This window comes from Dermacentor albipictus, chromosome 6, assembly GCF_038994185.2.
Source record: "Dermacentor albipictus isolate Rhodes 1998 colony chromosome 6, USDA_Dalb.pri_finalv2, whole genome shotgun sequence".
Lineage (NCBI taxonomy): Eukaryota > Metazoa > Arthropoda > Arachnida > Ixodida > Ixodidae > Dermacentor > Dermacentor albipictus.
In genome coordinates, this window is record NC_091826.1 from 95,330,692 (window position 1) to 95,351,299 (window position 20,608).

The window sequence follows — 20,608 nt, forward strand, 5'->3', positions numbered from 1 at the left end:
TTATCGTGGGACAAAAAAACTTTCTCTTTCTGGACTCGATGTACTTTCGTTCTTTCCCATAGCTTCTGTAGTGTTATTGAGCCCGCGTGCTGATGTATAGCATGAGCAAGACAGATTACACGTGTCGCACTCTTGCTATTATGTCCAGTCATGTGACCTTTTCTGTTTCGTTGTAAAACTAACGACACCAAGCAATAAAGCGTTCTTTGATCTGCCACTACCCGCTGGCTACGTTCCGTTATTACAGTGGCGACGAGGATGGGATAGGACCGGCTGCACGATGACGTCCAGGCCACCTGAGTTCGACGACACCACCAGTAGCTGGAAGACTTACCGGGTCCGTTTGGAAGCCTTTTTTGAGGGCCACAGCATCACAGATCCAGGGAAACAGCGTGCGCTTCTTGTGTCAGCACTAAGTGACAACGTGGTTCGCGTACTTCAAGGCCAGTGCCAGTCAGAATCGGTGAACCACCTGAGCTATGAGGCCGTCGTACAGCACCTGGACAACCACTTCGATCCCCAAGTCAATGAGATAGCAGCAAGCAATGCTTTTTTCATGCGGAACCAAGCGGAAAGCGAAAAGGTACGGGACTACATAACCGACCTGAGACGTCTTGCAAAAGATTGCAGTTTCGATAAGTTTTTGGATCGCATGTTGAAGGATCGGATTGTCTGCGGAATTCGTGATGAACAAGCTCGATGACACATGTTGTCTCAGAAGAAGTTGACCTTGGCGGAGGTCGAAGCTTTCGCTCTAGCAGCGGAAACCGCAGAAACAAATGTCCGGGCTATGCAAGAAAGGAAGTTCAACGACAACGGTGCTGCGAACTTCATACACAAGCACAGGATAAATCCGCAGAAGTCCGGACGTGGACATGGATCCATGACTGAGGCTACGCAATGCCCGAGATGTGGCTCGAATCATGTTTCGGAAGTGCGCAGACACAAAAAAGCGACCTGCTACAAGTGCGGCAGGAAGGGACGCCTGGCAAGGATGTGCTCTAGTGGTCGCGCTAACCCCTCAGGCACGTACGCTGTGAAAGAGGTAGACGGCAGTGACGAAAGCGGAGAAGAAATGCTCTACGCTTTGGTGGCTCACAGCTACAGTAGTAACGAGTACGCACGGCCATTCGAAAGGGTTTTCATCTGGGAAGGCCGAAAACTGCGCATGTTGGTGGATACAGGATCCATTTTCAGCGTAATTCCAAGGACGGTAATCGAAAACCATCGCGAATGGTGGCCGACACTGGAGAAAACTTCACTGCGGCTGACATGCTTCCTGGGGCATCTACCGGTCCTTGGCCGAGTGGCCATGAAAGTCGAATGCGATAATACGCAAGTACACAGCTCGCTGGTGGTAGTGGATTGCGACGGGCCTCTGTTGTGCGGCCGGAACACCATCCAAGCCTTTCGGAGTGCTGGCATACCGCTACTGGAAGAATGCGCGCCGCAGAGCGTAAATGTGGTTCACTGCGACGCAGCGACAGCGAAACTTTTGGCTAAATTTCTAGAAATTTTCGAGGAGAAGTTGGGGTGTTGCAAGGGGCCGCCTGTGAAACTACACAAAAAGGAGGCCGCTGTACCACGCTTTCTCAAGGCTCGACCAGTGCCGTACGCGCTTCGGGAAAAGGTGTCTGCCGAAATTGACCGCCAAGTACAGGAGGGAGTGCTTTCACCAGTGAGAGTTTCCGAGTGGGCTACGCCCGTCGTGCCCGTAGTACTCTCTCCGGCGACTCTCCGGCGACTCTCCGGCGACTTCAAGCTAACCGTTAATCAGGCGACACATCTGGAACAGTACCCGTTACCGAAAATTGAGGACATCTTCGCCTCTTTGTACGGGGGGAAGTTGTTCACCACTTTGGATTTGCGGCATGCGTATAATCAACTTCCACTGGACGACGAGGCACGAGAAATGGTCGTGTTGAACACACACAAAGTGTTGTTTGCATACAACCGCCTCGCGTTCGGAATTGCATCAGCTCCGGCTTTGTTCCAGCGCTGCCTCGAGTCCGTTCTGCAAGGCCTCCCGAGCGTCAAGGTTTACATGGATGACATCATTATAGCCGAAAAGCAGAACGACAACTCAACTCTCCGGCAAGTCCTCGAGCGGCTGCGCGACAGTGGATTCAAGTTGAACCGTGACAAATGCAGGTTCCGCGAGAAGCAAGTTTCGTTTTTGGGCCACAAGATCGACGCAACTGGCCTGCACCCTCCTGAGAATATGGAAGCCATCACCGACACACCAAGACCGGAGACGGTGAGCCAGCTGCAATCCTTTTTGGGATTGCCCACTTGTTACGCCAAGTTTTTGCCTAACCTTGCAACCCCGTTAGTCCCACTCTATAGGCTGCTGGCTAAAGGAGTTCGATGGCAATGGAAAGCCGAAAACGAGAAAGCCTTCCAGGCAGCCAAGCGCGCTATGGTGGCAGTGGAACTACTCGTGCACTACGACTCCGAAAAGCCGTTGCGGCTTGAATACGATGCCTCGCCAGTTGGAGTTGGCGCGGTGCTGTCACACCGAATCGGGAACACAGACTATCCCATATCGTTCCGTTCGAGGGCACTGACACCTGCTGAGCGGAATTACTCGCAATCGGAGAAAGAAGCATTGGCCTTGGTGTTCGGCGTTACTAAGTTTAGAGATTACCTGTTGGCGAAGCATTTTACTCTGGTGATGGATCGCAAACCATTGACAGGACTGTTTCAGCGGGAGAGGCCGATACCGCACATGGCAGCAGCGAGAATTCAACGATGGGCATTGCTACTGTCGGCTTACCATTATGACCTCGAGTACCGCCAAGGACAGCTAAATGCTAACGCAGACGCTCTCAGTCGCCTTCCACTGCCGTGCTTAGGTGACCGAGGAGGGCAAGAACCCACGGAATACGTGCTTTATACGCGGAGCCTAAATTCCATGAACCTTTCCGCTCAGCACTTAGCGGAACTGAGCTGATCGGACGATACGCTGCATCAGATCAGGGGGTGGATCACACATGGCTGGCCGCGGCAGTTATCGGCGGCACAGCAACACCTGATGCCGTACTTTTCTCGCCGTAACGAGCTCACGGCCTGTCACGATGTGCTTTACTGGGGCCATCGAGTAGTGCTGCCAGACGCGGCGCGTCGATGCATGCTAAAGGAACTGCACGAAAGTCACCCCGGCATCAGTGCCATGAAGCGCACAGCGCGAGCGCTTTTTTGGTATCCTAGACTAGATAGGGACACCGAAGTGTTGGTTAAAACCTGCCCTCAGTGTATACAATGTTGGCCCATGCCGGCTGCTGAAGTACCGTCTCCATGGCCGGCGAGGAACAAATCATGGTACAGGTTGCATATGGACTTCACGGGCCCCATTAGTGGCTTCCAAGTTTTTGTGTTGGTGGATGCCGAGACGAAGTGGATTGAGGCCATACCTTTGAAGACCGCCACAGCGGAAACGACCATTCAAGTACTTCAAGGTATTTTCGCACGTTTTGGCCTGCCCTACTGCTTAGTGTCTGATAACGGACCACAGTTTTCAAGTGCCACTCTGTCCAGTGTCTTGAAGGAAAGCCAAGTGAAACACATCAGAACAGCCCCATACCATCCTCAGTCAAATGGTTTGGCGGAACGGGCTCTACGGACAGTAAAGGAAGGGCTTCGGAAGAATCCGGCAGGTACATTGCAGGAGCGACTAATCAAGTTTTTATTGCGTTATAGAATGACACCATTGGAAGGAGGAAAATCGACCGCCGAACTGCTGTTGGGCTTCCGTCCTCAAACCAGGCTGACAGCTTCACTGACAAAGAGGTGACAGAAAATGATTGATCCGGTGAACCTGTTCTCGGAGCAGCAACAACACCAACACGGTATCAACCTGGCAGGCAAGTATGGTCACGCCAGTTTCAGTCTGCTCGGAAGTGGATGCCGGCGACAGTAGTGTCCACGACGGGAGCACGCATGGTTACATTGGAAACACCGGAGGGACCGCAGCGGCGCCACGTAGACCAACTCCGGCCACGGCTCGGCACAGGGTCGTCACCTAGCAAGCCGAGCGAAGTCCAGACCGGCGACGAAGCTCAGTGTAGCGCCGAGCGGGCCGCAGCTCATGAAGGTTCGGACGCACGGGTTGTCGGCTCTCAAGCCGAAGACCAACCACCACCACGTCGTTCGACTCGCCTACGGAAGCCCCCAGACCGTCTCACTTACTCCAGCTTAGGGGAAAGGGATGTAGTGTTATCGAGCACGCGTGATGTAGCGTTATCAAGCCCGCGTGCTGATGTATAGCATGAACAAGACAGATTACACGTGTCGCACTCTTGCTATCTTGTCCAGTCATGTGACCTTTGCAGTTTCGTTATAAAACTAACGACACCAAGCAATAAAGCGTTCTTTGATCTGCCTCTACCCACCGGCTACGTTCCGTTATTACAGCTTCTTTCTAATTTGTCTTACTGCAGGCGAATAATCCTCACTAATTGAATATTCAGTTCATTTTAGCTTTCTGCAATTGCTAAGTATGTTAGCTTTATCCCGGTAGTCAAATAACTTAAAATCACAGGTCTCAGCTTAGGATTATCAATCGTTTGTTTTCGCCCAGGACGGCGGATTCTGTCGATGCCAGCCGTTTTTATTCCTATCGTATCTTCAAAGATTGTTTTCTCAACAGCATCGAGCTGATCTTGGTGGCTCTCATCTTCGATTTTCTTAACACCGTATACGACAAGATTAGACCTGCGGCCTCTGTTATCTAATTCGTCGACTTTCTTAGTCAAGGACAGTACCAGGTGATCAAGCTTGTCAACCTTTTCCACGCATTCCAAGATCTGCTTTTCCATTTTGCCTATTTTTCCAGCTTTTTATCTATCGCTCCAAGTTTTTGATTGGTCACCAGTTTTTCATTCTTTATCTCTTGGATGTCTTTTGCAATCATTTTGAGCTACTCTTCAATCGTAATGTCCCCGGGCCCAGGATTAGTCTCGACGTCCCCTGTCAGCAACAGCAGGAACCGCAAGAAATTCGACAGATCACCGAACCACTCAAGCAAAGCCTGTGGGCACGGCAGCAAAACAAAACAAACATTGCTGCTACGAAAGGATTTGCCGAACCGCTTCCTCACCTGGATGGCAAACAAGAATGAATTTGACCGATGCATCTCGGCACTGCTGCCACGCCTTCTGAAGGATCCCTCGAAGAAGCAGGTCCTTAAATAGCATTCCCGTGATGTCATGGTCTTGTCCTCTGATAGAGTTAAATTGGTCGGGGGCAAGTAGTCTCTGGCACCATCTGGTGTCCGACGATAAGGCCAGTCACGTCGCGGGAGATCAGGTAGGCGGAACAGTTGCGTCGACGAATTCCCTGGTGAAGGTCCGGTTACAGCGAGCAGCAAACCAAGCGTAACCTGTATGGCAAACAAGAATGGATTTGACCGATGCATCTCGGCACTGCTGCCGCGCCCACTGATGATGGTGGGGGTGCTGATGAAGGCCGCGGTAGGGGTATTTGCGATTGCTGGGTCTCTTCTCCCCGCAGTTCTATTTCTCACATCAGGTATTCGAGATGTTTTTTGTGTGCTGACTTCCTTCTCTTCTCTCTTCTTTTGCTTTTCTAGCTCTCGCTTCAATTCATCGTTCTGTCTTCGGAGAACCATGATCATGTCTTCGTACCTCAAGTGTCTTGTGGTTTGACCGCCATTATGTTCCCCTCGACGTATGATTGTGGCCAGTGACGACATTGGTCCAGCTTACCTTGCCCTGGGTGCTGGCTTATTCAACGCCCGTTGACATTGTCCGGGGGACGCTCTGTTGCCATTCCCTCGAATCGCGATCCCGACTTGGATCTGGATCTTTTTGTCTGCTCGGCCTCGTTTAGTGACTGCGGCGATGGTGACATGGTCATGTGCTCGTTGTCGTTGGTAGATACTACGCTAGCCTAGTACCAGAAGCGTCTTTGTCTCAATCTTGACCGCTCCCTGACTCTCAACGGTGACGAGGCCGGTTTCAGCTTCCTTCGACAGTCTCTACTCGCCGTTTCATGGGGCATTCCGCAGACCTTACACTTCAGTTCGCATTGGTGGGTATATGGATCGGCGTTGTGTTCTCCGCAGTTGTCACATAGTTCATCGTTTGGATTAGGGCAGACGTCTTGTCTGTGTCCTATCTCCCCGCAAGATCTGCAGTACTGCACTGACTTTCGGTAGGGATTGCAGCGGGTGAGCGTGCATCCAACTTTAACGTAGAACGGAACGTGCGGGCGCTCGAAGGTGATCAATGTCAACGTCGATCTTCCGAGCATTCTAGCGTACAGGATTTTGCACTTGTTGGTCGTTGGTAGTAGATCTACTAGCTGCTCGTCGGTGGTGCCTTCCTCTATTCCGTGAACAACGCCGTGTACATTGCCCGGAATCGGCTTCAGGTACGGTGTGACTTCGTACGTTGCGTGTCCTATTTTGATGCTTGATATTTCTGCTAGTTTAAGTGCGCAATCCTCTTCTTCAGTACTTGCCAGAATTAGGTTTTGTTGCCACTGTGTCTGCATGATCACCTTGGCGCAGAGCTCCTGGGGTGTGACTTCGTATGATTGGGCTAATCCTCTTGCTATCACTCCGTCTTTGCAGTTTGAAACTTTCACACCGGCTTTAGGTCTGTAAACAATATACAAGCCAATATACAACCCAATAAACAAGCCACGGCAAGCGAGGCCATGGCTTGCTTGCGTTGTTGTGGCTCCATGGTTTTTGAGGGGCTTGTTGCCATTTTCCATCATTCGTGTTCTGCGCCGTGCTGTGTTCGTAAGAGAACTCCTTCTGCGTCTTCGACGTTGCGATGGATTCTTTCTTCTTCTGTTGTCGCGCTAGTAGCATCACCGATGGTCCGGTCTTGCATAGTGTTTTTCCGCTATTGCCGTCGAACGTCGGCTCCGTGTCGTTCATCTCTGCTTCATTATTTGTTTTTCCTGTTATAGAGTTCATTCGGCCAACTTCCATAACGCTAGGTTGCGGCGACGTTTGAAGAGAGAAAAACATTAAAAAAAACCGTTGTCGGGTGGCTCGGCGTGCTCGTGGATCTCGATGCACGAGGCGCAAGGCACGCGGCCTCAGGCAGCAGAGCTCGGCGATCATGAGTAGGCTTAGCTAGGCACGGCCGTCACCTCGAAAGTTTCAGGATTAATACTTGCGTGAAGAATAAACTCACGTCGGTGTCCGTGGTCCGTCTGAATGGCGTTTCCTGAGCGGAGTCGAATGCTGCGGACAGTCAAGCGTTGCGAAGGGGCGATCCGCAGGAATCGGAAGCTGAATCGGGAAGACATGTAGAGCAAGTCTACTCGATTTGCCCGCTTCTTCTTCTGCCCTACTTAAACGAACGCATAAAATTTAGGCAGTTTGATTGAGTGGGCTCATGACCATGGCCATGGCCACTTAGCCACCGCCGGCACCTTTAGCTGGATTGGGAGGAAAAAGAGAATGAGAAAAATTCACTGAAGACGAGGGGATGGGCAGGTGGGAGCCGAGATAACGTGGGGGGGGGGGGGTGGATTCGGGTGGTGTCCTGCTGGCCGCAACCTTCGCCACCTAGTCTGCAACCCGGCTTGGCGTTGAAGGTTTTGGATTGTATTACGGAGTCCGAAGCCTCCTGTAAGGGAGTTTGCAGCTGGAAATTTTATGGGGTAGGTTTATTCCTGCAACCAAATACAATATGATACTGATCGGCTGGATCTGCGTCATGATATTTACATTTTGAATTATATGTGGTTGTTGTTTAGTGGCGCAAGGGCCAAGTATGGCCAAAGAGCGAATTTTGAATTATAGCGGCCTTTGAATATATTTGGTTGAAAAAATCTTGGGCAGCACGGTGCACCATATCGTTCCCGCAATTTCCAGAGACTGCCGGCATCCAGATAGGCGTAACCTTGCCAACCGGGTCACTCAGTACATCAGAGACTCGTGCGCCTGTCGACCCTTGCACATAACGTCTAATAGCTGGCATGAGTTCCGACATTATGAAGATTTGTCACAACACTGAACGCCAGTGGTTGAGTGGTGCAACCTGTAGGCGCTGGTGTGAGGCCCGTTTTGTGCAGGACCCAGTCTTCGATTGTCTCTTCACCCGCATCGCACTGAACATTGCACTTCCTACGCTGTCGTCAAAGCGTCGGCAGTAAGCCAGAGTTGCCAGAGTGCCGGCTTGTACCTCGAAGAGGAGGCTGTTTGCAAGACCATTATCGTAGAGTTTAACACTGACCTCTTGTTTGCATTCCTTAACGAGAATAAGTGTGTACTTTCCCTCCATGTCTCGGCATCAATTATAATTCCCCATCCTTCGCACCAGGGCCTCAACTCCTCTTGGCCGCTTTCACATCTTTCCCTCATGTACAGGGCTCACGAAGAAGCCGCATTTCTTGCAGAACTGATGCAGCCTTTTCATCCACCTGGGGCGGATGCCGTTCAGGTGCACGTAGTGAAACATTTGCCGTGCCCGGCGTTTTGGCTTCTTCATGTACGACAAATTGCTGTGTGCGTGGCGAGCATCAAAGCGGGACCAGCCTAGGTTAACCTTAATCACTTGTTTCCGTACGTTGCCGTGGCAGCCTGGGGCCATTCTAGCTACAGTACGCTGGCTGCGTTCCATCCATTCTCGAGTTGGCACGCGGGGCTAGCGCCTGCTTTCGAGAACAGCAGCGCAGGGACGTGCACGGTATTCCAGAGCTTCCGCACCATAGTGAAACGGCTGAAACCCGACAAACACATCCTACGGAGTATTTGGCCGGCGCTCTAGGGTATTCATCTAAGGTGCATCTCGTGGTTTGCCGTGTTATCCTGCTGTGCGGAGAAATTCACACCCAGGTAGCAGTGCTCCCTTCTTTGAGGCAGCAGTCCTCCACATGGTAGTGCCAGCGAGCAACGCGGGATAAAGGGGTCGGTAAGGGGGCTGCAGCCCAGTGCCTCACCTCAGACAGTAGAAGAATGGGGCCCATTTATTCTAACCGGCTTAGTATATCCAACCATGGACAACGGAACTTCGAGCGACATGTATAAAGAGAGAAAACCAGAACGAGCAGACGGGGCCCCACGCCTAGTGAAACAGCGTGCGTTTTTCCTGGTCATTTGGGGAGAGCTTGTCAAGCTGCAAAAGCAGGAATCCCCTGCCACCCAGGCGGGGTCGTCTTTCTTAGGTAGCGATGTGCGTTTGCTTGGAAGAGTTTTCGTGGTTTCCTGTCAGTCCGTCCGTCCAGTGTTGTCTGGAGAGGAGAGGCAAAGGGGAAACACCTAAACATGCAATGTGGGATGAGGGTCTAAATCTCCCTTGCCCCTCGTCACCACCACGCCACCCTTCCCCTCTCAAATAGTTCCGCTGCGATCCTTCTCATAGAAAGGATGCACAGCAGTACCCAAGAGTGCCTCGCATTAGAATTTTCTTTAACGTGATTGCAATTTGGGCGGGGAGGATGAGTCCGATAGCACGTGATGATGAGTCTGATGGCAGAGTTTAGGCAGGAAGGGAAAAAAGACGTCACACCTGATTTTGTCCGCGTGCTGTGGGGCATGGAATGTTCACTGTTCGGGCTACGTTTGTGCAAGAGTGAAGGGGGAAGTTGGAAGTTGCAGAGCTGGACACAAAGGCCTGTCTCCAGGGCCCATTCCTGCTAGTGCTTGCGCACCCTTGCACGCGCTCGACAGAAGAACTAGGTCAGACTGGCCGCCGGACTTTCCAGAAAGAAGTAGCAAATATATCTCAAAGGCCACGGATGGCGCGTAACTTCACCCGCGCTAGGAGTCGCCCTCTCCCATTCATTCTCGCGCTCTGCGTCGACGGGGCAAAAGAAAAATCGAGAACTTCCCAGAACCGACAATTGCTCCTAGCCAATAGGAAGGGGCGACTGGAATGGGAGAAGGAGTGAGTTTGTACGGTAAAGGAGGGAATTTGTACAAGAAACTCTATGCATGTGTGAACGCCTGCTTTGGCGCTAGTAACAGAGAGACGCCGCGCGCGTCTATAAAATGATGTTGATCGCGGGCTGCGATTCAGCCCTGAGCCGCCGGTTAGGCTCACATATGCCGGCCCACTGAGGAGCTCCCGGCGGACGCACCACATTAGGCCAGCCACGGACCAGCCAAGCAGAGTGCGCCAGTCCTCGGGACGGCCACCATTGGGACACTTGCGTTCGAGTCGGACTGACGAAGTGCCCGGTGAACAATTAGCATCTATTCATGCGAAAATATTAGTTCGGAAGCATCAAAGTGGTGCGTCTAAACGAAAGGCGAAGTTAGAAACAGAAGAGCGTGAAAAGAAGCTACCAAAGATGACAAAGTACCTACTCAATGCAGCTTCCGTGGAGCAGTATGATCGCCCTACCCGGAGTCTGTGTCAAACTTCCAATAGCACCGACTGATCTTGGGTGGATGACTTGCCTACTCTATTACCACGGTTTCCTAGCAAGAAGCAAGGTTAGACTCATCTTGGTTGTCTGGATCCTGTGAAAACAGTGCCAACCTCAGTCACCCATATTTCTGAGCAACCGACGCTAACCGAGACCTGTCCTGTTCCTGAGCCAGCAACGTCTATGCTACTCAGCTGGACACCTGCCACAGAGCTCCAGGTGTGTGGTCCGCCACGCCCGATTTCTACTACTGCTGATAAACTGGTGCCAAACTGCCCCGGTGGGCCTCCTACTGACGAACGCCAGGAAACAACACTCCAAGAACCGACCCACTTGTTTCCTGTTAGTTTGGATTCAAATTATCATGTTCCCACCCACAAAGTGGGCCTCGATAGGATGAATGAGATGGCTTCTTGTTGCGGCAACAGAAAAGTACAGACACCCCGACAGCAAGAGGTACGTTGGGAGATTCTCCGGAGTTCCCTGCTAAGTGTCCGGACGTTATTACTGACAGCTATCGGAGTGTAATACTGACAGCGTTCGGAGTGTCGGCGGGCTGAACGCCTACAGCCCGCCGACAAGGCCACGCTACCCAATAGTAACGCCGGTCGAGTTTCGAGAAACGGCGCCCTAACAGTAGGGACACTGAACATCAGAAGCACCTTGTGAGCAGATCGTTCCAAGCCACGTACATTAGCAAGACGATTTAGAACGAATGGATAAAGTTCTGTGGAGGACCAGGTTCTCGGTAAAGTTATTGAGTGGGTGCATGATTCATACTTCTATAGCATCATCTTCGTATAAATAACTGATGTATGTCTCAAGTCGCAGTTTGGCCTTGTCCAGCAGTACGTACACAATAATTTGATACGAAAACACTTTCTCTAATTAGTCGTTCCGCGCAGTGAAAGCGAGGCCCACGTTATTGAGCCCATCCTGACAGGCAAACTACTCGCTGAAAGGGTTCTAGAAATGTTGAGCGGCCTTCAACTCGACGTCGGCAGGTGCGTTCGCTCTACGAGGGATGGCTGCAGCGTCATGGTGTCGGATCTATGTTGTCTTGTGTTCGAAATGGAGCGGTGACCCAAGCGGAGTTGATTCCTTTGCTTTAAGCACACATGCAGCTTCTGTCTATCCAAGTCAGCTCGCATTCAAATCGTCATGAACGCAGTAGGAAATATGAAGGAGGTGCTTTGCTTCTTCCCCACGGTACAAAAGCGTTACATTTTACTACAAAACACACTCGGCCAGCAATATAAAGGCGTTTGCGAGACGAGACGGGTCGAACGACACGACAATGTCGCCGTTTCGAGACTCACTTGACTCCGTGGCTAAAGCTTTCGACGCCATAGACAACTGCAGAGAATTGGAAAGCGCTACAAAAGCGAGGGCGCTCCGCCTTGCTATTCGTGATGGCAAGTTTGTAATGGGGATAGTTTGCCTCTATTGACCTACTGGCGCACACGCTCCGATTGTGTCGCTTGGAGTGCGTCGATGTCCCCACAGTGAGCAACACGTTGACAGACAACACAGGTATTGTGAGTGACGTGATGGTGCTTGGCCCAGTTGGCGTGGGCTGCACCAGATGGCGCAACGTGACCTGCGCATCAAGTAGCCGCACCGTCATCGTCCCCTACCTTGTCCAGCTTCCGTTCCCGGGAGCCTCGCTTGGTTTTGCTGTTTGCCCGCGATGGGCGAGTCAGTCAATGTAAGCTTAACCCGAAATAAACTATTACCGTACTATGCGAGTTTTCCTGCGTTCAGCCCAAGCCTCACAGTATACACGCCTCTCTACAAGCAAGCCGTCGCGTTGATGGATAAGCTTACAACAGAGCTGTGGCTGTGACAGAGCTGTGACCATTTATCCGGGTCATGAGACTGAAATAATCAGAAGGATAAGAATGGGCTGGGGTGCGTATTGAAGGCATTCCCAGTTCATGAACAGCAGGTTACCATTATCCTTCGAGAGAAAAGTGCATATCAGCTGTTTCTTATCAGTACTCACCTACGGAGAAGAAACCAGCAGGCTTACGAAAAGGGTTCTACTTAAATTGAGGACTACCCAATGAGCTACGGAAAGAAGAATGATGGGTGTAACGTAAAGTGGGATAAGAAGAGAGCAGATTAGGTGAGGGAACAAACGTGATTTAACGACATCTTCGCCAAAATCAAGAAAAAGAAATGATCATGGGCAGGCCTTGTAATTAGGAAGGAAAGTAACCGAGGGTCTTTAAGGGTTACGGACTGGATTCCAAGAGAAGGAGTAGCAGGGGGCGACAGAAAGTTAGGTGGACGGATGAGATTAAGAAGTTTGCAGGGAAAACACGGCCATAATTAGCACATGACCGGGGTAGTAGAAGTATGGGAGACCTTTTCCCTGTAGTGGGCGTAGCCAGGATTATGATAATGATGATGTATGCATGTTGATTTCTAGTCTAAGTACTGTCAGACTCTTTGGTGGAAAAGGTAAAAATAGGGATATGGTGCCTTGAAAACGCTGCCGAACATTGCAGTAGGACGACCTACGTTCGTCAAAAACAGCCTTTTCATTCTCGGGTGGTGAGCTTTTAACCAACCTGCTCGGGATGACTGACAAGGCCGGCTTTGATGAAGACAGGTTCTATCGATATATATACATATATACATATATATATATATATATATATATATATATATATATATATATATATATATATATATATATATATATATATATATATATATATATATATATATATATATACATATATATATATATATGTATATATTGCAACGGGGCTGTTCGCCTAGCAGCACTAGTTAGAGGTTATAGCGCTAGGCGTAAACAGGTCGTCGCTATATCGGAACGGGGAGCAAGCACTCCTCGTCGACTTCTTCTCTTGCACCAGCACACCAGCACCATACCCACTGCCCACTGCCTTCAGTACAATCACTCCCCACCGAAAGAGTAGCCATCCTGGCGACCTAAGAACAGGAGAACACAGGGGGTTCATGGCACTGCTTGAGCCTGGAGACGTGGACAATTTCCTGCACCAGACGACGCTGGTCTGAAGGCGTTTCGATTGGCTCGATGAGGTAGTTGACCGCGAATGTTTGTTTCAGCACCCGATAAGGACCGTGGTACTTGGAAAGCAGCTTGGAGGAAAGGCCTGGAGGAGTAGAGGGCCCCCACAACCAGACCAGCGAGCCAGGCGCAAAGCTGGTAGCAGTAGTGGATGAATCGTGGCGAAGCTTTTGGCGACACTGGTCCTGGGATGTTAACGAATGAGCGAGCTGGTGACATTCTTCGGCGTAAGCAGCAGCTCTAGAAACAGTCGTCCACTACGAAGCACCTGGCCGGTAAGGTAGAATCGTGTCGATAGTGGATGAAGGTTCGTGCCCATAAAGGAGAAAGAAAGGGGAGAACCCAGTGGTGCTTTTCGTGGCGGTATTGTAAGCGTAGGTGACGAAAGGTAGAATGCGATCCCAATTCGAGTGGTCAGATGAAGCATACATGGCCAACATGTCACCCAGGGTACGGTTGAAATATTCTGTCATCCCATTAGTTTGAAGATGACATGCTGTGGTAGTGCGGTGAATGATTCGACAATTCTTTAGCAATGCTGAAAGGACGTCAGAGAGGAAAACGCGACCGCGGTCGCTCAGTAATTCTCGAGGAGCTCCGTGGCGTAAAATCAGGTTTTGTAGGATAAAACTGGCGACGTCTTTTGCTGTGGCAGATGCTATGGCTGAAGTTTCAGCGTACCGTGTGAGGTGGTCAATAGCAACGATAACCCAGCGGTTGCCGCTTGGAGTGTTGGGAAGCGGACCGTATAGGTCAATTGCGACGCGGTCGAAAGCGCGCGCGGGGCATGGTAAAGGTTACAAGGGACCGGTGGAATGTTGAGGTGGCGTCTTGCGTCGTTGGCATATGGGGCATGACCGGACATACTGGCGAATGAAACGTTACATACCGCGCCAGTAGTACCGAAGCTGGAGGCGAGAGTATGTCTTTAATACACCAACGGGGCCGCATTGTGGGTCATCGTGGAACGTGGCGCAGATGTGGGAGCCGAGGTGTCGGGGTATAACAAGGAGCCACTTGCGGCCGCTCGAATTGTAGTTGCGGCGGTACAGCAGGTCATTCCGAATGATGAAATTGGCGGCTTGCCGGCGAAGCATCCGAGAGATTGGTGCTGGCGACTGGCTAGACAGGAAGTCAATAAGCGAAGAAATCCATGGGTGTTTGCGCTGCTCTGATGGCATGTCGGAAATGTTGAGGGCGAAGGCACCGCAGGTGGAAATAGACGAGTGGACAGGACAAGAGGGCAGGGGGGACCGGAATAGAGCGTCTGTGTCTGAATGCTTTCGGCCTGAGCGATAAACAACGCAGATGTCGTACTCTTGTAGGCGCAATGCCCAACGGGCAAGCCGACCAGTTGGATCTTCTAGTGAAGATAACCAGCATAGGGCATTATGGTCGGTAACGATGTCAAATGGACGCCCATACACATAAAGACGAAATTTGCCGATTGCCCAAATGATGGTCAGACATTTTTTTCTCAGTAGCCGAGTAGTTCGCCTCGGCTTTGGTAAGGGTGCGGCTGGAATACGCGACGACGTACTCTTCAAAGCCATCTTTGCGTTGTGCAAGGGCAGTGCCGAGCCCGAAACCACTAGCGTCCGTATGGATATCAGTTGGAGCAGAGGGATCGAAGTGTCGCAGTACTGGAGGCGAGGTGAGAACGCGCCGCAGTTCTTGGAATGCCTCGTCGCACGCCGGAGACCAGGCTGAGAGGTCAGAACTGCCGGTGAGAAGCTGCGTCAAGGGGGCGATGATAGAGGCAAAGTTACGGACGAAGCGTCGGAAATATGAGCACATGCCGATGAAGATGCGAAGCTCTTTGATGGTGGTTGTTTAGGGAACTCGGATACGGCGCTAAGGTTTGCGGGGTCCGGGAGGATACCGTCTTTTGATACTACATGACCGAGAATAGTAAGCATGCGTGCGCCGAAGTGGCATTTCTTCAAATTAAGTTGCAGTCCTGCAGCATAGAGGCACGCAAGTACTTGCTCGAGGCGGCTCAGGCGCGACGCAAGGACGGTGGAAAAAACCACAATGTCATCTAAATAACAGAGGCAAGTTTTCCACTTCAGCCCTCGAAGAATGGTATCCATCATTCGCTCGAAAGTGGCAGGCGCGTTGCAGAGGCGAACGGCATGACAGTGAATTCAAACAGCCCATCGGGCGTTACGAAGGCTGTTTTTTGGCGATCGGCCTCTTCCATTGGCACTTGCCAGTACCCAGAGCGCAAATCCAGCGAGGAAAAGAATTCAGCTCCCTGCAGACAGCCCAAGGGGTCGTCGATGCGCGGCAGAGGATAGACACCTTTGCGCGTTATTAGGTAAAGGCGCCGATAGTCAACGCAGAACCGAATGGAGCCATCTTTTTTTTAACGAGGACAACCGCAGATGCCCAGGGTCTGTTAGAGGGCTGGATGATGCCTCGGCTCCAGCATATCGTCAACGTGCTGGTCGATGATGTAGCGTTCAGCAGCCGACACACGATACGGACGCTGGCGCAATGGTGTTTGTTGACCGGTGTCTATACGGTGAATGACTGCGGACACTCGGCCCAAGGGTGGTTGGTCAATGTCAAATGAGGAACGAGAACGTTGGAGAAGCTTGATGATTTCTGCGTGCTGCGCAGGTGTGAGTTCCGCGTCGACGGCACGAGCGAAGACGTCTACAGGGGCATCAGTCGTGGCGGTTGGATTGACGGAACAAATCAGAAGTGATGCCGTATCACCAAAGATGGTGGCCGGGAGAACGCTATCGAAAGCTTCAGCGGTACCCAGGCACTCGCCGCGGAGTAGGAATGATGGGCAGGTGGACGCATTGCACACGTAAAGGGCAGCAGAACCATCGCAAAAAGCGACGACAGCAAACGGAAGCAGAAATTTCCGACGGCGCGCACAAGTGTCCGACGGTGTAAGCAGAACAGATGAGTTCGCAGCAGAGGTACATGACACAGGAACGAGAGCGGCGGAGAAAGGTGCGATATCGATGTCAGAGGCGGCAACAACTTTAGAAGAAGAATGGTCGTCAGGGTCGAAGCACGGCACTGATAACGTAAGTTCGGCACGAGCGCAGTCGATAAGAGCTTGATTGACTGATAGAAAATTGCATCCAAGAATAGCGTCGTGTGAGGAACGAGATAGGACGACAAATTCTATAACATACATAACGCTTTGAATGACGACCCGAGCTGCGCACGACGCTGAAGGCTGAATGCAATGCGAGATTGCCGTACGCAGAGAAAGAAACGTAAGTGGAATGGTCACTTTGTTCAAATTGCGGCAAAGCTTCTCACTAATAATAGAAACGGCGGCTCCAGTATCGATAAGTTGGTGTATGGTGACGCCATCTACGGATAGTTCAATTTCGTTCGCCGGGGCAGAATGAAGCCTTGAAATGTTTGGCGTAAACGCAGTTCTTGCCTCTGGAACTGAGACTGTTAGTTTTCCTCTCGGTCTGGGCTGGGTCGACGAACCACCGGAGAAATGGATCGCCGACGTGGGGAAGGTGACCGGCGGGCATCGAAAGGGAGGCGACTGTGAGATGAGTCCGGAGGAAGATTAGATGGGCCTTGACGCTGAAGTCGAGCAAGCCTGTAGCTTGAGGCGCCCCCACTGTCAGGTAAACGGGGTCTGCGACGGCGGCAGAGTCGTGCTACGTGGCACGGAAAATGACAGAAATAGCATATTGGTCGGTTGTCAGGTGTACGCCACGGGTTGACGACAGGGGCTCCAGCGGCCGAGTAAGGGACGACAATTGGGCGTGAAGGTGGCGGCGGCACATGGAAGGTGCCAGTTGCTCGCTAGGCATCAGGAGCCGGAGGAGCGTAAAGCCGGGCGACAATGGCAGCGTACGTTAGCGGTCTAGCTGCAGGCTGCGGGGGAGGGGCAGATGGCAGCGCCACTGCAACTTGCGTCTGAGTGACGTGGCGAAGCAAAGGACCCAAGCTTGTCGACGGCTCGAGTGTGCTGTTCGCCAGAGAGAGTTGGCGTGCGACTTCCTGACGGATGAACTGCTTTATCTCTGGCATTAAAGCAGAGATGTCGGCAGCGTCGCGGTCGAAATCCAACTGATACAGATCCGCGGTGTCCTGCTGAGCAGCGCGTGTTCATCCACGCTGCTTGCGCAGCTCGTCGTACTGCTGACAAAGCTGCACGACCTCGGCAATCATCCGCGGACTCTTCGCGACGAGCATCTGGAAGGCATGGTCATCGATGCCTTTCATGACGTGCTTGATCTTGTCAGCTTCGTCCATAGATGAGTTGACGCGCTTGCATAGCAGGAGCACGTCTTCAATGTAACTGGTGAAGGTCTCCTCCTGGCGTTGAGCTCGACCACGCAAGTGTTGCTCAGCGCGAAGCCGGCGAACGGCGAGACGGCCGAAGGCCTCAGCCAAAGTTGTCGTTAAAGCCGACCGGGTGGTAAAATCGGCTTCATGATTGCGGAAGCATAGGTTTGCCATGTCGGTCAAGTGAAAAATGACATTTCTGAGCTTGGCCCGGTCGTCCCCCTTGTTATAGGCGCTTACGTGGTCATATTCGGCCAGCCAGTCTTCCACGTCGTGGTCGTCTGTGCTGCTAAATACAGCCGGGTCGCGCTGCCGGATGACGCCAGAACAGACGATGGTAGGGGGCACGGGAGCAGCAGCCTGGGACGGTCCCGGTTCATCTATTACAACAGCTGGTGGTAACGTTCGACTGCGGAGTTCCAGGATGTCGAAGAGATACCCAGCAGCTGCACCAAATGCAACGGGCGTGTTCGCCTAGCAGCACTAGCTATAGGTTGTAGCGCTAGGCCTAAACAGGTCGTCGCTATATTGTAACGGGAAGCAAGCACTCCTCGTCGTCTTCTTCTCGATCACCAGCACACCAGCACAATGCCCACTGCCCAGTGCTTTCAGTACAATATATATATATATATATTGCCACGACCTCGACACAGCTGACAGCTGACGGTGCAATTCGGTGCCACATGCTAGGCATGTTGGGTGGCTCGGAGAAGAGAACGACGAAGGTGCCAGGACAGCGATCAATAAAGAGATCTCCAGCGTCGACCGAAGTCCTTTGTGGCTTTGTCTGTGACAAACTGGTGGACGTGCTGGGTACGCGTCTATGTACTCTGACCCCCAGGAACTGGAAGTGGACAACCTACGCAAAAGCCGACGGCTTCAAAGACTGCCTCCGGAATACGGCCTGCAAGATCTGCCGAGGATGTCCACCACAACCGCAAGCCAGACACAGGAGACGTACGGTACGGGACAGCCTCCTGCGTCGCTGGTTCTCCACACCCCACGCTGGCCGCGGCCGTTCCATGGTGAGCCTTTTGAGGACGTGGAAGACTGGCTTGACGACTTTGATCGTGTGGCTGACGTCAATTATTGGGACGAGCAGAAAAAGTTAAGGAACGTGTACTTCACCCTAGAGGACTCTGCCCGAACATGGTTCGCTAACCACGAGCCATCCATTACCACCTGGCAAGAATTTCAGCAGCAGATACGCGATACGTACAGCAGCCCCGCAAGAAAAGAACGAGCAGAGCAAGCCCTTCAGAACAGGGTTCAAAGGCCGAAGGAAAGCGTCGCCATGTTCGTCGAGGACATGTCGCGGCTTTTCAAGCGTGCTGACCCTGGCATGACAGAAGCTAAGAAAGTACGCCTGCTGATGCGGGCAGTGAAAGAACAGCTGTTTGCTGGACTGATGCGAAGGCCTCCAAGTACAGTAGCTGAGTTCGTCAGTGAGGCTACGACAATGGAGCGAGCCCTTCAGCAACGTTCCTCAGCCTACGATCGCCAAATCAGCCTGGGATCAGCGTCTTCTCTCTCGTTGCCCTATGACACCAATGCGCTTCGAGAGCTTGTGCGTAGTGTCGTGCGTGAGGAGCTCGATCGACTACAGGGAGCACGATTTCAACCGACCGTAACGTCCCTCACAGATATCGTCCGCGAAGAAGTCCGCCAGGCGGCACAGCCATTCGTGCAAACCAGACCTGAAGCCGCCCCCGTACTGACTTATGCACAAGCAGTGAGGCTACCATCGCAACCCGGGAACCACCGTAACCCGCCTTCTTCTGAAGAACCGCTGTGCCACTTCCAGGGCCAAGCTTCACGTACAAATATATACGGGTCCACGAGCTCCCGAATCAATACGCGAAAGTCAGACGTGTGGCGCACACCGGACTATCAGCCACTCTGCTTCCACTGTGGCGAAGCGGGCCACTTGTACCGTGCCTGCTACTACCGAAGAATAGGACTCCAGGGCTATCACCCCGGCGCTCGTCGCCCACGTGAGGGAGAGCGCCCGAGAGAAATCCAGCAATATCTGGCCAGTCAACCTTCGTTGCCGTACGCGCAGTTCCCACCGGTTGAACAGTCCCTGCCAACGACCCGATCTCCGTCTCCGCAGAGGCGCCAGTCACGATCACCACCTCCTCGACGATCGGCGTCACCTAGCCGCTACACTACGTTCTCCGCTTCCGTGGGCAACCGGGCCACGAGCCCAAGTCGGGGAAACTAAGAACAGCGACCTCTGGGGGTGGGGCCGCTGTCCAACGCACTTCGAAAGATCCTCCGCTGCGACCCCCCGACGACGGCGTCGACGACGACGACGATAACGATGACGACAACGACGACTGCGTACCTTCGACACCTTCCTGCGAAAACCGTGAACCTGTTTCAGCCGACATACTTGTTTCTGTAGATAACCACCCGGTAACCGCTCTTGTCGATACTGGTGCCGATTATTCTGTCATGAGCGGACAACTGGTTACTGCACTTCGCAAGGTGACGACACCATGGCCAGGACTTAAACTCCGTACAGCCGGCGGTCATGTTCTCACGCCGATCGGCAAATGCACTGCGAGGATACAAATTCGTGAGGCCACATTTGTCGGTTCATTTATTATACTGGCCGAGTGCTCCAGGCAGGTCATACTCGGCATGGACTTTCTTCGGGAGTACGGCGCAATCATCAACCTTCGCGAGTTACTTGTCACTTTTTCCAGCAAACACGCAACTCATTCGGGCGACTACCACCCACAGTCCACGGTGTTACGCGTTTCGGGTGACTGTGCTACTTTACCACCCAGGAGTACTGCGTTGATCACCGTAGAAACAGACGATGATCCTCCCCGTCTCGGAATCGCTGAAGGCAATCTGTCAGTCTTGTTGGCGCGACAGGTTTGCGTAGCCCGCGGCATC

General features: G+C 52.2%; 1 pseudogene; it reads left to right on the forward strand.

Moving 5' to 3' along the window:
* The first annotated feature begins 1,912 nt into the window (after positions 1-1,912).
* On the forward strand, positions 1,913-4,266 carry LOC139047074 (uncharacterized; annotated as a pseudogene).
* Positions 4,267-20,608: the final 16,342 nt, after the last annotated feature.